The sequence below is a fragment of the Strigops habroptila genome, chromosome 9 (genome assembly GCF_004027225.2).
Source record: "Strigops habroptila isolate Jane chromosome 9, bStrHab1.2.pri, whole genome shotgun sequence".
Classification (NCBI taxonomy): Eukaryota; Metazoa; Chordata; class Aves; order Psittaciformes; family Psittacidae; genus Strigops; species Strigops habroptila.
In genome coordinates, this window is record NC_044285.2 from 36239986 (window position 1) to 36264115 (window position 24130).

General features: G+C 39.7%; 1 protein-coding gene across 1 annotated transcript in view; it reads right to left on the bottom strand.

Annotated features, from left to right (window-relative positions):
* The window catches only part of TENM1 (teneurin transmembrane protein 1), a 1007752-nt gene extending 988444 nt beyond the window's left edge, over window positions 1–19308 (bottom strand). Inside the window, exon 1 of the mRNA XM_030497216.1 lies at window positions 19271–19308. The gene's annotated coding sequence lies outside the window, so the exon portion shown is untranslated. The remainder of the gene's footprint in view (window positions 1–19270) is intronic.
* Between the last annotated feature and the right edge of the window lie 4822 nt (window positions 19309–24130).

The following is a 24130-nucleotide window of genomic DNA, read 5'->3' on the forward strand; positions in this document are numbered from 1 at the left end:
AATTGGATTTAGCGAACACAAGCAAGTCAATAAACGCCAGAAAACAGAAGAGATACCAGTAAATCCACACCAAAACATTAAAAATCACTGCAAAGTATCTTAGCCAAAAGGCAGTGATCCTGATTTTCGACATTCATGTAATTTTTATTTATGTTTACACCTGCCCGGGTGTAAATAGTATTAAATCAACAAGGAACCTGGTCTAGTGGAAGGTGTACCTGCCCATGGCAAGCTGGTAGAACTAGAGCTTTAAGGTCCCTTCCAAGCCAAGCCATTCTGTGATTCTGTGAGTTCCACGTAACACTAGCTTTGCAAGCAGGTAGGTAAGTCTACACCAGCTGACAAGCCTGTCCCCACTTGTTTCTGTCCTCAGAAGAAAATGATCCTCTTTAGCAGTTCAGAGTAGAGCTGAGAGAAGAGGGACAGGGTAAGGAATAACAGAGAGCAGGAGAAGGGCATTGCTGAAGGAGAGCAGATAAAGAATTAGGAGAAAAGTGGGAATTCGATAGAGAGGCGATTATGAAACAGGCATCTGTCATTACCCTTGCTGATATTTCAGCATATTTAAAAGTTCTTCTCTTTCACCCCTCCTACACCATGATCTTAACCTCAGGAATCAGCACAATTTGAAAGAGCAAAGTACCATCACCCTTTGCCTTGGTTTTTGTGCTTACAAAATGATGCCAAGGTCAGAGCAAATAGAGACCCTCAGCTGTGAGCTAATGTGGCACATCCTTGTTCCAAAGAGCAACAGTGTGGGCCACTCTGCACAGCCCCATAGACACCAGCTAAACACCCTGCACGATGCATGAAGCCCCCTTCTCCATCCCCTTAGGCAGGCCCTTCCCTTTGCCTTAAATCACCTCTGTTAGCACACATCTTTTTGCATAATTTATTTCAATTCCTCCTTGCCAAGAGATCTGTTAATAAAATACACTGCCCTGTGGAGAATGTTGCCTGGTCTTATTCTTGTCTTATCTTCCTCCACAAAGAACCAGACACATTTGAGATCTATCACCACTGTATCGTTAATTTAACAGAAGTGTGGTTTTGATCATCCATGATACGGAATTTGACAGAAAAGCATGAAATTTGTTGCAAAAATATATGGAGTGCTCTAAATATTTGCAGCTAATACTGTTTTAAACTGTCGTGTACACAGGCTCGGATTCCTTGCAGATACTTTTTAAGGCAAATAAGTGTAGATGCTTATTGCGTGGTACCTTCTTTGTAAATGCATTTTTCCCCCCAAGACAAGATACTAGGAGAGCATCAGCCCCCATAAACACTCCCCAAGCCCACAGGTAAAAGCTCCACCAATCATCTCTGCTCACTCCTTTCCTTTTTTTAAGGTGCACAATTTCTCTGCAACAACCCATAAAGTCACTTCCAGTGGCAGCTTCCTATTCTTTCGCAATTCATACACATCCAAGACACAACAGTGGAGAAACTTGTTAAAATGCCAAAAATCTTTCTTTCCTCAATGGGTTGAGGAAACTGTGGCTCCTGCATATACTGCCTTGTCCTCAGCTTTGTGGCAAATTTCAAATAGTCTCACAATTTCTCATGGTGTGACTTCCTAAATCTACAAGGAGTTTGGCCCTCTGAGCTTTCTTATACATGTACACAAATCAAATCTACATTTACAAAACTAACCTATTGATTACGACTCTCAACTATACATTTCAGAAGATAAAATATCTGTTCTTCTCAGTGAGAGCAAAACAGACACTGTTTTTTGTGAGGATTTCTAAACACAATTAATCTGGATTTAGGTAGTTACATAAACGTCTGGATTTAGGCAGCATGAGCATTACCAGATCCAGACAAAAATAATCCGTATTTTTCTTGCCCTGAGGTCATATTATCCTCCAAAGCACTCAGGATCCTGCTCCAAACATTCATTTCTCTCTCTCTCTCTCTTTACCTCAGGCCACTCGCTTTGGCCTTGGCTTGTCCCACAGTTAAAACAACTAGTTAAGAAAGTATGTTTGGACTTTCTTATCCCATGCGAATTATAGTATACTGCTCTCCAAGTTTTGCTAATCCTTTTCTTTAATCACCAATGCTGTTTCTGTACAAGAAGGTGTGTGACAGAACACCAAGCATTTACGCTGCCTACAAAGGACCTTTCCAGGATTCAGGAGTTTCATGGCACAAACAGGAAATATTAGCTCTGCATAATAAGAGTCTCCAAGTCATCAAAAGACATTAATAAGGAAAAGCACACTTATTGATGAATAAAACACAAACACATTTCGTTGATAATAAAAAATAGGTTGAAAAAGGGTTGGGTATTGATCCTTCGGCTTCACTCACACATACAATGGCACGTATTTACTAGCAATGGTACTTTTTTCCCTTAAGTCTCATAAAAGGTGTTACTAAAGATAGAAAATAAGATGAAAGCCATAGGTCCTGAACACTCAAGCTAAAGCAGACTCCCAATAAAACCCAGTTCCCATTGAACATGCCACTCTGTTCCCATTTCAGTAAGGAGAATGTGCCTTTGATAACTGTGTTAGAAACTCAGTAGATCACTAGGGATCTGGTGTAGGCTACCAATAACAAGCTTTTAAAGGTGAATAAACCATTTCATGTGGTTCACACTTGAAAAAACTAACCAGAAATATCTTAATTGTTCACATTCTCTCACATTCTGTGCGAGATGTGTTGAGTGTAGTGTTGGTGACAACTGCAGAGGGGATCAGTGCAGCCAGAATGGGGAATAAGCACACCCATTGCACATGCTACATCACGGCACTTAGAGGAAAATTTCATAACATCTGTATTCTTAAAGACTTATTAGATATTCAGGACTTGGGATGGAAAAAAATGATACTGTGCACTAATTAGCAGATCGTTTACAAATCCCAGGCCCCTTTTCTCTCCAGTGACTGTCTTGGCAAATACAGATACCAGCACAGACTTCTTTTTGTGTGCTTCTATCCTTTATCTAACTTTGCCTTTCATGGGTTCATTGAAGCAATGTTTTGTAATAGTGTCAAATTAGTAGAAAACCTGAGGTATAGCAATTTGACAATGATATAGCTGTCATGATGGTTCTACTTTTTGCTTGTACCTACTCAGGCATAATTAGAATCAAATATCTACCTCTCAGCGTTTCTCTTGGGCTCATCCAACTCTGAAAGCTCTCAGGCCATTAAGGCATATCAATTAGTAATGATTTTTTTTCAGCCCCCAGCAGCCACTGAAGCATACATTAAAGGTGATATCTGCAGTCAAAAATTTAATGTGCACATTGAAGAGTATCTACTTTGAAGAAGAGAATATCATCAGGGAAACTCATTTGCTTAAAGTTTTATATCACACCTATTAAAAATATTTTATTTGCTGAACAAATGTCCAATGAACACTCCCATATCTGTTAAGTTATATTAATTGCACACAGGTTTGGAAAACACAAGAATCATTAAAGGATAAATGAGGCTGTGCAATAGTGCAGAAGAGCTAATGTTATCACTTCCAAGGCCACTTTTACAGCCTCCTTAGTGGGACCATTTTTGACTGAGTCATCATGGCCTTGGGAAAGTTACATTCATTTTTTTAGTATATCTATCCTATTGAGTAGATGTCACCGAGACAGCTCATTCTACATGCCAGCATTAGAGGGCTGTCACATTCCTCGTAGCTAGGTTGAGTCCTTTCAGTCAGGACTGTTTGGAAAAGCAATCCTTTCCATGTTCACAGTCATTTCCAAGTCTGACAGGTCACTTTCCTCTTGTTTCAAATGCAACTCAAAAATTAGTTATTCAAAGATCAGACTGCAAAGTGAATGTAATTAACAGTATGGACACGTATTTACTGAAGGTAGCACTGGAGCAGAAAAAACAGGCAGGGAGAACAAATAGATAGATAGGAACAAACTTTCCAAACTGGTTTAGGAACTGTGTTAGCTTGTTCCTTATTTAAATTCTGTATGGGTAATTTCAGATGTGTCAGTAAGTATTGGGCAGAAAAAACAGTTCAGCTAATCTTGGCATCAATGTAACCTTCATACACTTTTTTTCTGATAAATACATGCAATTAATGTCTAATCTCTGGTCACCACAAGTAGCAGAAAGGTTACCACAGGCTTTGAATCAGACTTTGTATGAGAGATGGAATTAAGCATAACAACTGAGGAAAACAGAAATAAAATGCTGAGGTTGCCTCACAGTGAAGCTGGAAACTTCTGATTCGACTTTGCTTGCAACTGGAAATCTACCCTATGGCTGCTGTTCTTGTTTTACTGCAGGTCTTGGCACAGTTCATCCTGGTGCATTTCATAGTGTATGAATGGCACTGAGAAGAGGAGGCTTCCTGAAAACAGGAACAGAAACCAAAAACCTGAAAGGCAGGTGCAGTTCCTTTGTGTTATGGTTTTGCAAGCTCTCTGAAGAGCTAACTCACTGAATTCAAAACTTCTGGACAATCAACTTCAACCTTTCCACGTATATTTATTTACTTAGTTGTAAACACACAAATACGCTGCCCCTCATGGAAAATATCACAAACTGATGAAATGCTAGGAGCAGATTAAAATAGCATTTAATCCTGGTAGCCAGCAAGCTTGAGCCTTACTATGAAGATATAGATGCAATTGAATTTGTCACTCCTTTGAGTAGCAGAGGCTCTGACGACTCCTTAAATGAGGTGACCTGTAACAATTTTTGGAATACAAGCATAAGATTCATTTCCAAGTTTTTATCTTACTGTTCTGCCTATAAAATAGTTTCCACTTGAACATACTTGACATTAGTCGTAAATCTCTGGTCAAACAAAGGTGAAGCAGGATAGAAATGCCATATACAACATTCACTTTTACCCTGAGCTGCCAAAAACCTTCTCGCAGTGTAGCTGACCTGATAATCACTTGAAACATTCACATAATGGTTTAATTATCTGTATAATCACCCAACAAATCCAACACCAGGTTTCTCAGCAGGATTTTGCAGATTCTTACTCAGCTAGTTAAAGTATTGCTTAGATGAGCCTTAAGGTTTGGTCCAGAGACAGATCACATACCTAGTATGACTCTTTCAAATTAGTTCTAATTTCTTTCTTACGATTATTATCCTTTGGATCTAAATAGTCTCCATGTAGAAATCCCCTTGACCAGACTACATCAACATGAAAGAGGCATCTCAGTAGATGGTACCTCCTCACTTCCCACTATCTCTTCCCTCCTGAACAGGCACCACAGTCATTCCTCTGCCCTGGACATGCCTAGCCAGCAGTGCTTTGCACACCATGTGCCTTTCTTTTCCAGGAGTAGCATATTTAAACTCAGTAAGTACATGCATACTAGGGAGTAGTAGCATAAGATGCTAAAGGAAAGCATATGTGGAAAACAGATTTACAGATTTTACAAGCCAGGATTTTTGCAAATTGTAACCAAAAATAATAGAAAACTTGAACAAACTTTTTTCTACTTCAGTGTATTGCTTGCACTTTTATAGTAAATCTTCCTTCCAAACATGAAAAAAAGATACATCTAAAACAGAGAAAAAAATATATTTCAGTCAAAGTGCCAAATAATTTATCTAGCCTTATCTGCACATATATGCATGCAGGAAATATCTACCACCCAGGCAACAGTCCACATATCCTCATTCCCTTTTGCACCTATCAGTCAGGTTTGACCTTTGGTTCAGACCTAAAATCTCCCAACCCATTTGTTCTATCATAAGAAGAGCAGCTTCTTCAGAGAAGGAGATGATAATGTATCTGCAAGGCCTGACTCTTTGTGCACTTGGAGGGGGGGAGTGCCAGCATAACAAATTGCTCCTGTTCAAACCCATCAATTCAAAACAAGCATCTGGAAAACTTAACAAGAATACTCAAACGACCCCTGTGTTCTGCTAGCTGGAAAAGAGAAAGTGCTCTCCATGAGGGGAAGAAGTGTGCTCAAACTTTTTCCCTAGATGGAGAAACACATAGAGCTGTTTGAAATACTTTGCTTCAAAGCCCATTAACTTAAACTTTCAGCACAAAGTATGATTCATGCAGGCAACTATGTCTGCACTCACAAATCTGTAGTGAACATCACTAGAAGCTGGTCATGGTGATGGGCAGGCTGCAAATTCCCTTTTTTCATGAACCTCCATTGCTATAACAGATCATTCCCTGCCTATGGAAGGAACCTGAGTCCCTCTTGAACTCTGGCGCATTGGGGCTGGGTTCCACTGTCTTCATCAAGGGGAGACCTTCTGCCTGCTCAACTCAGAGACACTACTGAGGATGGCTCTGTGATGCACAGACTGCAGTTTTGCTCCTTCTCCCCAGTCATCTGAAGAGAAACACCTTGAGTAGGGTGTACCATTACAGACATGATTTCCATTTGATTATATCTCAGGATTCCAAGTTTGGTCAAAAGCTACACTGAGGAAAAAAACAAAACAAAACAAAACCCAACAAAAACTACCTTGAGACATCAATGAATTGTCCTTGTTTGGGGTTTCCTGACTTCGAGCTCTGCCAATGAGACTACCTATTGCATCAAAATATCTTAAAACTGTTCGAAATGTAATAAACTGCTTCCGGAATTTCACAGTCCCAAAGTCCGCTGTTTCTGCACTGCTGCCCCACAGACTTCTCTTTACTGCTGTGGACTTAGACTGCTCCATAAGGTTGTATACTGTGTGTCTGGGATGTGTGAAATAGTCCAGTTTACCCATACCCTAAACTGCTTTGCAGGAGAAAACCAAAGGAAAATCAAGCAACCAGATCCATGCTCCCACTGTGCTCAGGGATGTTCTTCTGACCTGTTTCAGGGAAGGCCACTCAGAAGCTGTTTTCTTACTAAAAGATACTCATATAAATAATATTCTGGTCTAAGTTTGTTCTCTTGGATTAAAGATAACAATTGCCCCAGGTTTTCTGATTGAAGCAGAAAATGGTAAGAAGACCACCCTCTGGAAGACAAATGTGTATTTGGATGTTTAAACTCTCCAACGGGCAGCTGCCCAAAGTGGAGGTGGTCAAAAGTCCTGTATTTACCTAAAAATGCCTTGGAAAATGTTTTCTAATGTATAGTCTGATATGTTGGGGGAAAAAGGCATAAGCCTCAGTACTTTGCAGTCATTTGTACAGAAGAAATAGCAGAAGTTCTTTAAATTACTTTTTTCTTATTAAGAAAAATAAAAAAGGTCCTGTTTTTAAATTGGTTTTGATTAAAAGTTACACTGTTTTAGGTGCTCAGTAACGCATTCGGTGTTTAAAACAACAAAGAACCAACACTTTATATATAGCCACAAACACTGGACCTTATTTTTTGTGTCACAAGAAAAATTAACCAAGTTACATTAGAAAATGGGTCACAACAGGATTTGCAATAAACACTATATACAATATCAGTCGTTTGTACAGAACACAGCTGACACACACACTGAGTTTTCTGGTTTATGCCTTACTTCTATGATTCTAAATTGATTTACAGCCCCATGTGAGACTCATAAAAGAGCCCTAGGCAACTCCATCCTGCTCACAGACTATTTGCAACACTGTGAATTTCTCAATTTGCCCATTTAAAAACATTTTCCCTTTTCCTTCCTTTCAATAACAGATTTCTGGAGGGAGTAGGGCAAGAGAGATGAGAAGAGAGATTTAATGGTTACATAACTTGAGACACAAACAAGTATATTGCCTTCTCCTACCCCTGATCCTAGAGAAACTCAGTTATTTGACTGGAGGAATCACTGTTGCCCACTCACCTGCCCTAGTAAATACCAATATCTGAAAACAGCATCAGCATCCCAACCACATGAACATGACAACACAAATGCTGCTGTGAAATGAATCACTAATGTTAACATAACTTCAATTAAAAGAAAGTTCTGCTTTTATTGAGCCAGAAGATATATAAAACCAAGGAATTTGTGTTTACACACATGGGAAAGGCCTCAGAAATGAAGCATGGTTGGTCTTAAAGGAGTTTGCTTATTAAATGCCCCCCCCAGCATAACACTCTGCTATCAGTAGATAATTATCCATCTTCCAGTTCAGAAATTAGGTAGAGAAAAATGGCACAGGAGTTCCCAAGGTGGCACAAGAAATTAAAGATATAACAAGAACCAGAATTTGCTATTCTGATTCCTAGTGCAATACTCTTTCTAACAAGTCACAATGCTCCCCTTTCTTACTGTTTTCATTTTATTTCTCTAATGGGAAAATGGCTATGGAGAACATTTTCTGTCAGGCGATGGGCATCTAGAGACCAAACACCAAATTCCACAGTCTTTTTTTTTTTTCTCCTTCTGATCGACTCCACTGCACTTCACTGGGCTTACACAGCAAAAGCTTAGAGCTGGCTTTGGCCCTGTATCTATCTGCTTCTCTTGCTGTTATTCACTAATTTCACACCTCATGATGAAATGGGTGTGAATCCCCGCCTTTCCTCAGCACTTTGGCTGGACTGATAAGCATAACTAAGATTTATCTATTTTATTCTGTTTATTCTTGGCACTATGATCACTAGTGGCTTAAACCATGACAACTAGTCTTTCATTTCTGTTTTCCAAAGGGGGATAGCATTGACTGGTTTATTTTAGGGCCTGATACGAGAGTGGCAGGACATGATGAGTGATAAATACTGCCGGTAATTCTTCATTATTCTACCATGATTCTTAGTAAGACTTCGGGTGTACTCTAGGAAGTGACTTTGTGCTTGCTCTCTCATCTCATGGCTTGGTGGCAAAAGCAATGAAAACCACCATCGTCTTTGCTGCCTGCATTCCTGGCTGTTGGCTCTGTCACACCACTCTGCAGCGGGGACACAACCACTACCTTTGTTTTTTAAAGCCAAGTCCACGGTCTGATTCACCACTGACACAAAATAAACCAAGTACCATGTATTTCTCCAGGTAGTAAAACCCCACAGTGTGGCATCAGCTTCCATCTCAGCTCCGCAAACCCAACATGTGCTAAGACCTTGGATGGATTATGCACAAGTGAGAATTACGCAGGATACAGTGAAGCTCAGCAACTGAGAATGGCCAACAAAGCCCGTCTGCTGAGGAAGTCATGGTTTAGGAAGCAGGGGCTGCAGCCTCTTGCCCAGCAGCTCACCCCATCTGTGTTGTACCATGCAGCCACTGAGGCCACCAACATCAATAGTTATCTGCTCACCAACTGCAACCTTCTGAATTATATCAGGTTGCATTAATAGCCCCCAAAACATTCTGCTGCTCTTTCATTAAAGAATCCCTTCTGGTTTTCTACAAAACAACCCTTTGATATAGAATAAAGTAACAAATCAGATGCAACTGACAATTTTTCTTATGCAGTTAGTCATGTGGGAAATGTGACGACGGTTAAGATGAAAAGCCTTTTTTTCTACGAGTCATAAATTGTGAATAAAAACTCCAGTATTTCAGGACTGTGGGTTTTGGGAACAAAATTACAGTTAATCATAGAATCATAGAATAGTTTATGTTGGAAGGGACGTGTGGAGGTTATCTCGTGCAACCCCTCTCTCAAAGCAAGCCAACTTTTACCAGGGCCTTGTCAAACCTTACTCAGAGCCTTGTCACACAGCTTTGCAAAACAGCTGCTCTGTCTTGTACATTTTTTTTTCCATTCAAATGACTTTTTCTAGGAACACGTACAATAGGAAATTGAAAAGTAGGCAGATAAAGGTTACTTAGAAGGCTCAAGACTCTATCACAATGTCTAACTTGAAAATATTATCAGCATGACAAGTTTAGATTTTTTTTTTTAATCAATCCCAATAAAACTCGTGCAAATATTTCACAAGAGTCAGTGTTCAAGAAATACCAGAAAAGAGAGAGAAAATAAGCAGACTCAGGAAGCAAGAATCTGATCCTTTTTACCTTGAAGCTGAATTTATGTCACTTGATAGGAATAATTTGTAACAGTGCAATCAAGATACATATTTTTCTTCCAAAGAAAAAAGCTGTATGTTAGCATTGCCTTATCAGCTAACTTAAGACTAGACACTGTTGTCCTTCAGTATATCATAAGGGTTTTCCTTGATAAAGTAGATCTTTTTCTCTCCTCATATAAAAATAGTTTATTCTCATGACAATTTTCAGGAGTAAGCAAACCCCTCCTCTGGGCAGATCATACAATGGATTTGGGTTGGAAGGGACCTTAAAGATCACTAGTTCCAACCCTCTTACCATGGGCAGGGACACCTTCCGTTAGACCAGGTTGCTCAATGCCCTATCTGATGTGGCAATAGCAATTGCAAAGCTCTACCATCACAGACTGGTCCATCACAGGAAGGGAAACTTGAGTGAGAGCTGCAGTTGGCCTTGGCACCACAGACCAGCCGCTGGGCTCACCCTCGGTGGTGTGGGATACCAGGCTGCGTGTTGTGGCACAAGTTCTCAGCATGCAGATTGCCCACAGCAGCTGGCTGCCCTCCCCAGGCACAGCTCTTGCTTGCTGCTCCCTGGCAGCCACTATTGGAAGGTAACCCAAACCTAAAACCGCTCCCAGATCTTTCAGTAATGGCCTTTATGTAAGTGAAAGTGGTTTATATTTAACACAGAGCTGCATTTGTATTATATAACAATCCCCATCTCCAATTGTTTTCATTGCAGTCACCACAAAAGTTGTTCTTGCTTTTTCTATCAATCAGACCAGGGGAGAGTTGTGTACTTTACATGCCTGTCCATTTAAAAGAGAGCCACTGAAGGATCACTATAAAACATCAGATCATGAGGGAAGACACTGTTGTCCTGGCCCCATGCCACACATGGGCAGCTCTTTGGGAGCAAGTCTGGTTTAGGGAGTGAGCTGAGGACTGCCAATGGTAAGGACAAGGCAGTGACAGTACCCTGCATGTCTCTGCCTATCCCTCTCTTCTCCAAATGACACTAGGGGAGTCAGGATTTTTGGAAGAGCCCAACTGCCAGGGGAGTCCAAGTGGAAAAAGAACCTCTCTGAAACCACCTCATCACTTCTCTGGGCCTCAGCTTCTCAACTTGTGATACTACCATTTCCCTCTCTGCCTGGTAAATGCAGATTTAAAGTTCTTTGGGCAAGAATTGTACTATATGTACATACACTGCCTAAAGCTGGGAGTCCCAGTGCAAACTGTGACCTCCAAGCATTCATGCTTTACAAAATAGAAGAAAATATTGGAGAGAGAGGAGGAGGAGGGAGGAAAGCCTTTTAGAACATAAAAAAGAAATCGAATTCAGCTAATTACCAAGAGCTTCCCATCAGGCTGCCAGACTCCCACCGTGGACACACTCAGTGGTTGTTCTTTATTTCTGAGCTTTACTTTAATCCCTCCTCATTTCTCTTGTTTCATTTCCAGTCAGTTCAGGATCCTAATGTTTTTGCCAACTTATTTTTAATGGGATTGTTAGCATCCAGGAAGCCTTGTCGAATAATCATTATACAACTACTTTCAGGGACCCCTGTGGTTGCTTCCACTTGCTGTGTGGTTCCCCCCCTACTTACCCGCTCCCCTCACATTAGCAGGGGAGATATTTTCTCACTGGGAAAGCATCAAATTAAAAATCTGGCTGTTTGACCCTTTCCTGCATGTTCATCCAAAGACGGAGCTGCTGTGTCTGGCTGACGGTCCCTTTATATTATTACTTTGTCTTTACACATTTACATATTAGACAACAAAAAGGCATTTGTAAAACTTTTCTCAAAAATTGAAGTCTGTCAGCTACAGAAAAAACATGAACCTGGTGCTCTTCCTCATCCAAATGGAAGAAAGGTTGGTTTTAAATGACACTTTTAGCTGTTTCTATCTAAGAATACCTCGCCGATTGCTCACCAGCCACAGATCAGCTCTTTCAATGACTATTGCTTTTCAGAAATGTTGAAGAACATGTGTGTTGCTGAATCTCAGAGCTTTGCCCATCCCTGCTAAAGTTGCTGTTTGACCTGCAGTATCTTACTATTTTGATATTTTCTGCCATAAAACTTACAGCACAGGAGATTTGCTTTTTGACCAGTTTCACAGTATTTCTTTCCAGTTTTTTATAGAAAGGAAAATCAGTATTGCCTCCTATATAGTCTTCAATGGCCAGAAATTTCAAGGGTCCCAAAATCTTTAAAACCGTGGTGTAATAGTAGAGAGCTTGACCAAAGTTTCAGTAGAGATTAGTTCCCACAAGCTGCCATTGGAAGCTGATAGATTCTGGTGGACTGTGGATGTTGATATTCAGAAAGTTTGAGAGAGGTTTTTCTCTCAGTGGCTGGACCCACAGCTGCTGTCAGTAGCACCTTTGCACAAGACAGAGATTATGGCAAATCGGTGGCATGCACCGACTGCCACTTGGCACCAGCACTTTCTGGTGTGGGACCATTTCTCTTTCCTGTCTGGTGCAGCAGAAACGAGAGCTCTGTGCTGCTGTGGTCTCACCTGCTAATGCTGCTGCCTGAAGCACTGATATCTAATCCAGGTGCTTTACCAGTATGAAACTGTTAGGAGATTTGATTGCCCTGGTTTCAAAAGAATATTAAGGAGAATCACCTGATAAATGTCAGTAACATGAAATCTCTACAAGTTTCAAAAGGAACCCTGGGAACTCGAGGGTGCAAAGCCAAAGCCTACCGTTTCAGCACCTGCCCCTCCTGCTAGCTTTTTCCCATTAGAGAAGGCAGCCAGATATTCCATAGCTGTGATGTTGAACATGGTTTACCTTTTCCAAGTTTATTCTTTCTATAGGACAGGCTTGGTAGACTCCTGAGTCTGAATACATAGTGTGAATCAATTGTAAAAGATGACAGTATAGAATTGTTTTTATTTTTTAGTCCTACTTTGCTGAGAAAACCTGGAATGAATGTGTTACTTCATGTATTTGGTCTGCTGCTTTTACAAGGACTCAGGGAGAATCTCTTGCCTGAGACAGTAAATCAGTTGGCAGACTTCCATTTTTGGCACTGTACTACTTGCATTTTTCTGGCAGAGACAAATATTGATGAGAACAATAAAACTAGCTCATTGAAGACAGTTGTCACTTGAAAGAGGGTAAATCTAACATGAAAAGAGCCAAAAAACATGTCTGAGGTAGGAGTTTTGTTGCTGTTTTCCTAATGGCCCCACCCAGGCAAAATGAAAATAAGTCTGTAGCTGCTCTGCCTTCAAAGGAGCTGAACCATCTTGGAACCTGCTCAAGCTGCGGATGCAGCTAAGTCACAAAAACACATTTGTGTGCCTGTTTCTCCCTAGCAGGTCACACTACTGTACGTGAAAACACAACTATGTATGTTCACGACAGGTCCCACTTAATTAGAGATTGATCTTGATTCTATTTTTTAGTATTCAAAAGCCTGAAAACCCCTGTTTCATCCTACCTTGCTCCATGAAGGAAGATCAGGTTCCATTCTGTAGCCCTGGACAGTGCACCCTGCATTATGCTTGCACTGGATTTCATGCCTTGCCAGCCCAACAGAGGAGATGATACTTATGCTCAATGCAGAATGCATAAAGTCTACTCCAGTGACATGTTTAAAGGTATATTTGCAGGTAATGACAGCACAAATTGCACAGAACTATATTCTTGCCAAACATAACTTCAACCCTTTTTGGGTTGGTGAATCATTTATGAACCAATGCTGATTACTATGAATTTATTTACTGTTCATAAATATTCCCCAGTTAGTTTCAATGAATAATTTTCAATGTTTGCTGTAAACAATTGATAGCTACGAATATTTGCTATTCATTATCGATGTGCTAAGACTGGTCACCAGGGGTTTATATTATTGCTTCTGCATTTTGTTTTTTTGGACAACTGTTTTAAAGTTAAAAGAGAATAATGAATCCTAATATGAATCTGAGTGAAAATTATCAAGCAAAAAAACTCCACTTCTGTTAAAATTCTTGTAAGAGTCCAAGAATTAAGAAGTCGTAATTAGTATAGCCTCACAAATCACAACAAACAAAATCATTTTTGTCCATGAAAGCATTTTCAAGCCACTGCCTTTAAGTATTGTTTAAAAATCTACAGTTCCAGACATCATACAACAGTCTTTTTAGTGTGGCAGCTATTGTTTCAATGCTAAGAAACTTTACATAGAAAGCAGAATTTGGTAATAGTTCTGAGCACTTAGAAATACACTAATGAGTCTTTGCAGAAATAGCTGTTCTTTGACTGGTTACTGCAATACTTCACGAGAGGATTGCCATCTTGCATAATTTAACAATGAAGCTGTTAAACCTTGTGAAGTAAGCAAGTGAAAATGTTTAAAGTTTTTTAAACATAGTTTCTATATTAACACTATTAGGAATTAAAACTGTTTCAAGGGAACTAATTGTTAAGAGAGGCCAAGTTTCACTTGCACAAACCATGGTACAGATCTTGAAACTCTGACAAGTTCTTTTCTGAACTGAACCTTCTTGGTGTAACCACTCTACCTTCTTGATCCTTATTCTGTGTGTTCTCCTTTTACATGGATAGTATCTGTCAATGAACTGTGCAGAACTATGAGTTTCATGAAAAACACTACATTAAAATCAAGGAAGCAAATCAAGCACCCAAAAGGTGGAAATGCCATTGATCTTGCTATTGAGCCCTTGCTAAAGCCCTCCTGTCCTGTCTGCAATATTCGCTCAGTGCTTTGCCAAAGAAAAAAATGAAACGTGGAATAGGATGCTTCCGGTTACATCAAAAAGTGGTAATGTTGATTTATAATTACCTAGTACCATCAGCTTAGCTAATTTATATCAACAATACTAGCCAGTATGTGCAACAATGGGAAATATGCCCAGTAAAGAGGATGTCAGCATTGACATTCCCTTGTCTAGGACATGTGTTCCCAGAGGGAATTTTCCCCTGAGCTTTACAATCAAAACACAACCATGAAATTCAACACTCCAGCAAAATCCAGCTTCTGTGAATGGCTGAATGATTGTGAAGGCAGCAACTTCAAAGTATTTACAGTGGATAATGACAACCATTTTAGTTAAAGTACAACATCTTCATCACCCAAATTATGACCTAAAGGCAAGATTTAAACCCAGACATCTCTGCTAAATGAGAACTTGAGAAAATGTTAATATGGTTTATCATACAAAGAACATCATATTATAATAGCACAAGGAACAAAAAGAGAAAATTTAATGCAATTTCTGAAAGAAAAAAAGAAAAAAGATTTTGAAGGAACAGTTGATGAATAAAGGGCAACATTTGGAATTAGGTAGAATTCCAACATTTCTGAATTGAGCATGCTATGGTCCAACAAACTGAACAAGGACCCCAGCAGTTTATTTGCTGGACATGTACCTGGGATTTGCCCTGATGCTGTGGCAGGTGCCACATAATAACTCAAGAGAAAATTAGAAATTTTCAGCAGATCAGCATGGGAAACCTGACAAATAGGGCCCAATGCCACACGCTGAGGAAAAGCAAAACTGAACATCTGTTCATTAACTGATCCCTGTCCATTGTGGGCACTGAATGTGGCTGCGGCTCAGTGTCAAAATAGAATATGCTTATTTAATTAAAATCTCATCAGCAGAGACACGACATTGCACAAGCACCCTGATTCACTCTTTAGTAAAAAAGTCATGGTCTTGTCTTTGGAAACTAGTAAAATTCTTTTAATATCCTTGTGTGTGTAATTCTTATAAAGAAAGCCTTGTGCTGTTGTAGGAGGCCTGAGCTGGCAAAGCAGCAAAAATGAATCTTCACAAAGCTTGAATGTCACAACCTTCACCAGAGAAAAAGCTTAATTTTACATCTTTCTATAAAACCATCCATGTCACTGATTTAATCTAAAAGCTAAGATTAGGTAATGGAAGGGTAAAGTAAAGCTTTGATGTTTAGATTTTAGGTCTGGTTGCTACAAGTACTGTAAATTAGTTCTTCAATAGAAAAAGGTGAAGACAGACAATGGATTCATCCCTGAACAAGATGGCTAAACTTGAAGAAAGCAATATAAGTGTACTTTAGCCTGTCAAAGTGAGCCATCTGAGGTAGATGGGCTATAGAAATGCAGGACTCACCATACATTAGCAATCATAGAGGCACTCTAATCAGGACTGCACTTTAAACTTTTATCTCAAAGGCAACAAAAAGTGCAGGCTGCATTTGATTGGAGTGAACATTCCTTGATTTCACAGTGTCCTAAAACTTCATTCAAGGTTCTTCTGGAAAGGATAAAATAAAGTGGCATGTGGTAATTGCCTTGACGTCCTTCAGGAAAAATCAATAATGAATATGAGTGAAGGGTCAAGAAAGTAACAGACCCACTACAGGGCTAACCTAGAGGGTTTAAATCAAACTAACTAGATTTGATAAATAGTGAAGTCTCTCTCATTTCTGTATTTTAGGTGAACTTCATTATGCTGCTCCTGAGAACAAAGCGCTAATTACATCCTAGCAGAATCCCCAGGGTTGACACTGTGCTGGGCACTCAGCTTTCCAGGGTGCTGTGGTCTGAACTCCTGGCATTCCTGCCCTCCCAAGCCCTGTGTCTCTCCCTCTGCAGTGATGGGCAGTCATGACCAATTATGTGCTGAACAGACATCCCTACCAACCAGGCAGAGTGAAAAGTTATTGCCTGTAAGAGTGAGGAAATGGTGAACCGGGAGGGGTAAAGGTAGGGGGAAAACAAGGAAAGGATAATTGTGCTGTCAAATGTATGGGCAGGCTGAGTTCTCTCTGATGAACTTCCACTTGCCACGAAGATGGTGCTGATGCCGGTCCCTAGGGCATGAATGCACTTCTGAAGCCTTAACCTACACATTGGACATGCAAACAGTGAGATGTATGGCTTGTATTTGAAATCCCTCTGAGAAAAGGTAACATCTTCACATGGCAATATTTGATTCCAGGGCTTCACCTACCCTATACTGAAATTTCACAGAACAAGTACTCTTTTACTGCTTGATAGTCAGAATTACACTCAGGGAAAATATATAAATATGGTTACCCAAGATGGTCCACACCTCCTTGACACTTGCATCAGGAGGGAAAATTGCTAGAGCTTCCCTTTTCCCTCATTTTCTACTGAGCAAATTCCTTTGTGCTTCTGTGCAGAGGGATAACACTAAAGAGAAAAAGTTGTTTGCAGGAGCCCCTAATTAATGGCAAATAACACTGGATGCCAATAAAATGAACCCATTTTCCCAGAGCTCAGATAGTAGCAGTAAGCCTTCCCTGTGAGAGTACAAATCTGACGAAAAGTCTGTTCATTTTGCAGCTCAGCTACAGACAACATTTGTTCCTCTATTTTTCCAAAATGAACATATAGTCATCAGATGTAATTGTTTACCAAATTTGATACTTTTACATAGTGTCATTCTGGAGCTTGAATAAGAGCAAATAAGGCAGATCTGTAGCACAGAGAGAAGGAAAGAAATTGCTCATAGAATCCAAACAAGCCTTCATTGTACTTCATGTTCTTTCTAAAACACTGCAGTCTGGCTTTTTGTACCTTATTAGCACCATCTAAGGGAAGAAAATGGGAATCACCGAAAGGCAGTATACAATCTGTAAATAATGGTGAAATCTTTTCACTGTGTTGGAGACCAATGTCAGAATATTTCAATGCAAGAGAGACAAAAATTCTATTTCAGTTCTCACATGACTTTTAGCAAAAAGACTGATGCAACTTACCAAGTGTTGCTTTCAAAGTGAGATTAATACTCACATGCAGAAATAAGAAACAGTGAAGATTTTTCTCTGCAAGTTCCAAATTAATGAAAATGGTGTGGGATGTGGTGGCCCAGAAAAGACTGATATTATTGAAAAGATATTGGGTTTGTTTAGGTTTTTTTAAATAAACTAACATGCATTTTGTTGGGAGACAGACATTACCAGTTATTATAAAGATTCTTCCCTGATAAAATAGCTTTACCAATGAATATAGAAATAATTTATTTGAATGCAAGTCATGCTGGCATCTGCTCCATTTGCAAAGTAAAGGGACAGTAAAACACAGAGTGAAATAACTGGAATACCTACAGTAAGGGAAAACTATTAATAGGTTCTGCAGTGTAACAAATCATTATAAAATGACATACAACAGCATAACACCAAAGCCAGAGAAATTCAGGTTACAAATAAGGCATAAATCTAAACAATGATGACAAACAAACACTGGAGTCCTTTGCCGCCTTTTATACTGGGACCTCCATCATGTTCTTTTATTGAAGTAGGAGATGACATATTTCCAAAAGCTTTACTCCACTTCAATTAAGAATTAGTTAATCAAAGTTCCCTATTTTGTGTTATAAAGGAGATCAGACTAAAAGATCACAATGATAAGAAATAAATCAAATCCCTCTTACCTACACTGTGAATAATTTGCTAAATATCTTCTTGTTCAAACATTAACATTTCCACATTAACTACTTGTCCTGTATTTGCTTAGTAAATAGTGCTTATGGATCTCCTTCTAAGTGCAAAACCTTTGTCCATAAGTAAGAGGATGATCTACTGCTTGCTTAGTGTTTCCTGTTTTCCCAGAGAAAACTTTTAGAAATCAATTGCCATTTCTAGTACTTTAAAATTTGAAATGCAAAATTTACCTTATGTTCTCACTCTAAAATTTTCTTTTCAAATCAGGTATCATAGCAAGCATTCTTTCCCAAAGGATTGCCCACAGAATACATAGAGAGAGAAAAGCACAGGTGTGAATGTAGTCTGACTGAATTTGTTTAGAAGTCTAAACTTTTGTCCCAGATTTGACAGAAACAGACTCAATTCAATGTATGGGCTAATTCAACATCCCTATAACGTAAGGAAAAAGGATTCAGGAGTTTTCACAGAAAGCCAAAAAAGGAAGACCTGAGGAGATGTCTATCTAAGCATCATACTCAATCTTTTTCTGCAAACCAACCCATTAATTTACCCGCTTTCATTTTCGCTGTCCCTATAAGCAGATGTGGATTGCAGGCAGTCAGCAAGTAAACCAAATGAAAACAAGATCTAAGTGGAAAAGAAAGAGGCCAAAGAAAGCCAACACAAGAAAAAAGGAACTGGTTCCACATGACAATTCAAGTCAACTTCAGAAACAATTTTCACCTGCCACAGCAGCAGAGAGGACACACACACACACAGTGCCTGCCTCTCCTCCTGCAATAACATGTACTCGGGTTTTGTTTTCAAAGCCTAATTCACTCAGCAACGTTGTCTGACTTAAAAAGAGGAGGACAATGATGATGATGAAAAAAAACAGTTCAGTGGTATAAAGGTCCCTGAAGGAGCAGAAGGGACCAGAGGTCCTCCAGTACTCCCAGAGCTGAGGACAGCCTCTGGGCTATATCACAGCACATACCACAACACAGGAATATAAAGCTAAACATGCTAATGCACATGGCTCCCACCTTTCCTGAAGTACCTGCTTGGTAAGCACTGCCAGCATTGTCAGATTCCAGCACTGGGATAAGACTCACGGCTCCACGTCACCTGTTCGCAATTGCTGACAAGTCCATCACTCTCCTGGAAAAATACCATGGATTCAGTCACCTTTCCTCAATGAAAAAGGTGGTACTGTGTAATGTATAGAAGCTAATATGGTGAAACAGTTAGGAAAACACATACTAGGAAGTCTAAGCAATACAGCAGTGGAGGAAACGGTAATGATTTGCACCCTTTTCTATCCATGCAGGACCTAAGTTCATTACTAGAGCATGTACCTGCTCAGTGTGCTGTATGCTGCACAACATATCTGATGTTCTTTAATCTAACAAAAGGTGCATAGTACACTTCCTTTGGGGAACAGCTTTTGTATTAATACCTACCTGCAAACTACTAAGAACATTGCTAGTGCGATAAAAATAATAAACGGTAGTAATAAGAGTAAGTTATATTTGTGAATACACTGAAGCTTGATCACCCTAAAGTTAATGCCACTGCAAAGATTTCATTTCCACTGAAAAAAGTAGTAAGATGCTCCTCTACAATGGGCTGCAGTGAGCTTTTATAAACTATTTTATATCTATCAAAATTATGTTCGTTGTTCACGAATTGCACTGACTTCAAATCCTTGGGTTGCTCTAAGAGAACATTAGCTTTATTACTTTAGATTAGCTTTACAGATTGTACTCATGGTACATTTCAGTTAACAACTTAGCAACCCACATATTGAAACACATCATTTCATGAAGCCCCAGATTTATAAAACCATATTCTCCTGTACACCAACACTGCTCCAGTGAAGTTAATACATGTTTACTAATTTGTGCCAAACCATAAGAATTATTGTGAAATTACGACCCCATCAAAGTCACTGACAATTTCCACTGGTTTCAACATAGCCAGGTTTTTGCCTGTAATTTTTAGAACTTCTCTCTGCTTCTCTACAGCATATTTTTTTGTGTGTAAGCAGAGAATCAGCTTCATCCAGCTAATTTCATGCATCTAATTGCTGTTCAATAAATTCTACATAGGTATTTATAGGAATGAAAGTAGCTGCCGTAGGATGATTCAATAACTCCAGCTTCCCAGCCACACTCAGAAAATCTTTTTCTCCCTCTAACACAGAGTAGCTCTGCTGTTTACAGAAATGAGGAGACTTGAGTCAGTGAAGTAAGGTGAATGTTAGAAAGAGTATATAAAGAGCCCATAAGGCTGGGCTGCAGAAGAGACATCCTTGCCCTCCCTGGAAGAGCGAGCCTCATTCAGCAAGAACATTTATTTATCCAAGAGTATGATATTATCTAATTCCACTACTTCAGGGAGGACATTTGTAGGGTATACAGTGTCTACAAGTATTTTAATAAACAGTGTGAATAGTGTGAACAGAAAAAGAACATGCACCAGCCCACCAGTTCAAATAATATTTAATTTCAGACATGGGAGTTCTCCATGTCTCAAAGACTAGATTTTCTTTTCTCGAAGACTTTGAATTCTTATCTAGGTGCTTCTATAAATATGGACAAGTACCCAAGATCCTTTCCCAGAAATGACAACTGGGTGAGCCTGAATGAAATCACCCCAAACCTAGTGCATGGAAGCCACGTTTAGGTTTTCTGCAGGGAATGAAGTTTCACCATCAGACACTATAGAAGGGGGTTGTAAAGTAGTGCTTGGGAGATACAGCCACACAATTTCAAATCATATTATTTATTGTCAGGATTTATGAAGGTCCCTCCCATGTACTAATTTGAAAGTTAGGCACCTAATTTCTTCCCCTACTTCCTCAAGCAACAATCTATTGCCCTTAGCTATGCATCCACACATACTGCTGGCTTAATTTTAATTCTGCAATATTCAGTCACCTGCAGAGGAAATTCTGCCATCACCTCATACAATTTTTGAAGCCTCCCTCTTTGTTCCTTTTTCTACTTCCTTTCCATGCTGGTATGTCACAAGCATGCTGACATGAGCGTGTTTCATTAAAGCAGTTGTCTCCAGCCATGCAAACCAGGTGACACAGCTGTAGAGCAGACTGTGCCTCAGACCTCTTGGGGTCCTTATTACAAGCCTTCACAGGACAAAACTGTTTTTCTCCCGACCACCGAAAAAAGTCTGTTTGGCAAGGGACCCAAGAAGCTGGTTCATTCCAAAGCAGGGTGAGCTATACATGAATACTTTTAACAGCTATTCATCTAAGCTGTCTTTAAAGACCTGCAATTAACTTCTCTATGCAAGCATAGTACCTAACTACACTTATCACTAGAAAAGTTTCCTGAGGTGTAATCTAAGCATCTCTGGCTGCAGGCATACATATAAACTTTAAGTCTATTGTATCTTTTCACAGGCCAGTGAGCGTAAGGAGTATTTGTCACTTTCTGGAATCTTTCTAGAAGACGTCTTGGATTCTCCCCAGAGTTACTTTTGCCTTTGCCATGGTAAGGTAATGTCAATTCATGTTTAGTTTGTGATGGAAAACCTGTAAGCTTGGTCAACTAATAATGCCTAGCTAATTATTCCCTGTTCAACGATTGCACTTTCGGATTTTTCCATCCAAAGTCTACTTTTGCATGAGTATTTAAAGAGTTGACCTTATTGATTGCCAAACAGTTACCAAATTTATTAAGAATTCGGATCCTTTTCTTTAAAGCCTCTGCAGTCCCTTCTAGTTGTTACAACCTACAAAATCTATAAAATAAACTCAATTCCAGCAGCCAAGACCTTGATGAAAATATAGGAGTAAACCAGAAAACAGCCAGAGTTCACTTAACATATGTCCCTGACATGACTTGGTTGTTGACATCAATGACTTCTTCCAGTACAGATTTCAATCAGCTGTGGACATACACTACAATAATTTTGTCTCAAAAACACTCCCTTTCTGTCTCAGGAATGGCATGCTGGGGTGTGCTGCTTACCTCCTCTACCCATCTGACAACAGAGGACATAAATTTATCATGACAAGCAACCCTGTACATATTTAAAGCTGTCTCTCTCTTCCTGCAGTCTGCTTATGCAAATTCAGCCTGGCTGATTATCATGATCCTCCTGGAGTATATTTTCCTGTCCTGAGGTCATCTCTAGATTTTTCTTTCAAACAGCCTTCACATATATAGGTGGTTGGAACTAGATGATCTTTAAGGTCCCTTCCAACCCAAACCGTTCTATGATTCTACAATTTAGAGGGCAAAATGCAGTGCTCTTTTCCATCCTGACTCTCTAACAGGTCACAAAGCATTTTCAACAGATCTTTTAATAGGACTTGTGAAAGAAGTCCTGTTTGGCTGGCTTCAGGGGGCCTAATGCCTCTCTGGTTAAGACATGAGGTACATGCAATTGCCCATCCACTTTTACCACAGCTTCCACCACAGCCAGTTGTAGTAATTTAACAGGAACAACTTGGTTTTGCTTGGATGTAGAGAGCAAACCACATGCAAAGCACAGCCCCTGGGCTTTTCCCGCTGAGCTGGGCTGACACAGTGCAGATCACAGCAGAGCGCTGAGGAGAAGAAGGGGTTTAAAACTTTTATAGATTTTGAGTATTTCCTGGGAACATCCATGGTGCTCTTCAGGAGTATTACACAAACTTCGAGGTAAAATTACCTCTGTGTCAGGAGGTTATATAGCAATATCTACGGAAAGGGAAGAAGAAATCACTCACCTCACCCCATTTAGTGAAAAAAAAAAGTAATCCTAGAGAAAGTACATCAAAGTAGCTTGTCACAACATTTCTCCACCTAGCTGCTTCACACAAACATTCAGGTACTCCATTTCCCCCTCCACATAGCAAGAACCTACATGAGAAAGAAGCCTAAAAAGAGCAGCACAGAATAGACAGTGAGTTTTGTCACTCTCTGAAGAAATCCTTTTCTCTCTGTACTGCCAGTTCTGGCAGAAAAACCATTGTGCACCATGTCAGCTTTTCCTGATTCACTGCTTTAGGCTGCAGCCGTTGTCTCAGGCATTCTTCATCTTTTCCCATACTTATTGACAGGAAACAATAAGTTGCTTCCAAAAAGTCATACTTTGCACATCTTGACACATCTGCCTTATTCTCCAAAACAGTTCAGTGTCATCTTTGCCCTTTGAGGACGTTCCTTTTGAGCTTCCTTCTGTTCTTCTGTCACCTCAGAATGCTCTAAACAAACTTGAATGAAGATTAAAACTGCAGCCTCTGAAATTAAATTTTTTCCTTCACAAATAATGTTTCTTTAATATTTAATCCCTCTTGATGAACTTTCGCTGTTGAGGAGTCTACTGGTGCTCAGCAGTAGCACCCATGCTACAGTGTTGGCATCTTGGTGACAGCAGTAATTTACCCCTAAAACCTTTGCCTCCTCATATCCTGGAATTATGCGTTTCTGTTTCATGACTGTCCTTTCTTATTTGTGAGTCACATCCTTGTTTAGTCCAGACACTTTAAAGCATATTCTTGCCTCATATCCTGTTACTCTACTGATCTGTAGATACAAATCATTGTTGCTGTAAAGATTTCAATACTTTCTATTTTCTACAGCAATTTCCTATAATATGAGAATGTAGATAGTATTATACTGACCCAGAACTGTATCCTCAGTTTCCTGAAATCTGTGGTCAAAAGCAGACAAGAGTAGATTTTAAAATATACTGAAAATGGATTCATTAAAGTATCAAGCCAGCTTCTTCCAAAGCACATCTCCCTCAAAACACACATTTTTCCCAGGGCGGTCCTGCCTCTCACTGAACTCCCACTGTTCATTACATCCACTTCTTGATAGCTGCTTCTTTCTCTCCTACACTGGACTCTTTCATCTTGGTGGTGAGGAAGCAGGCAGCAGCCTTTGGTCAGT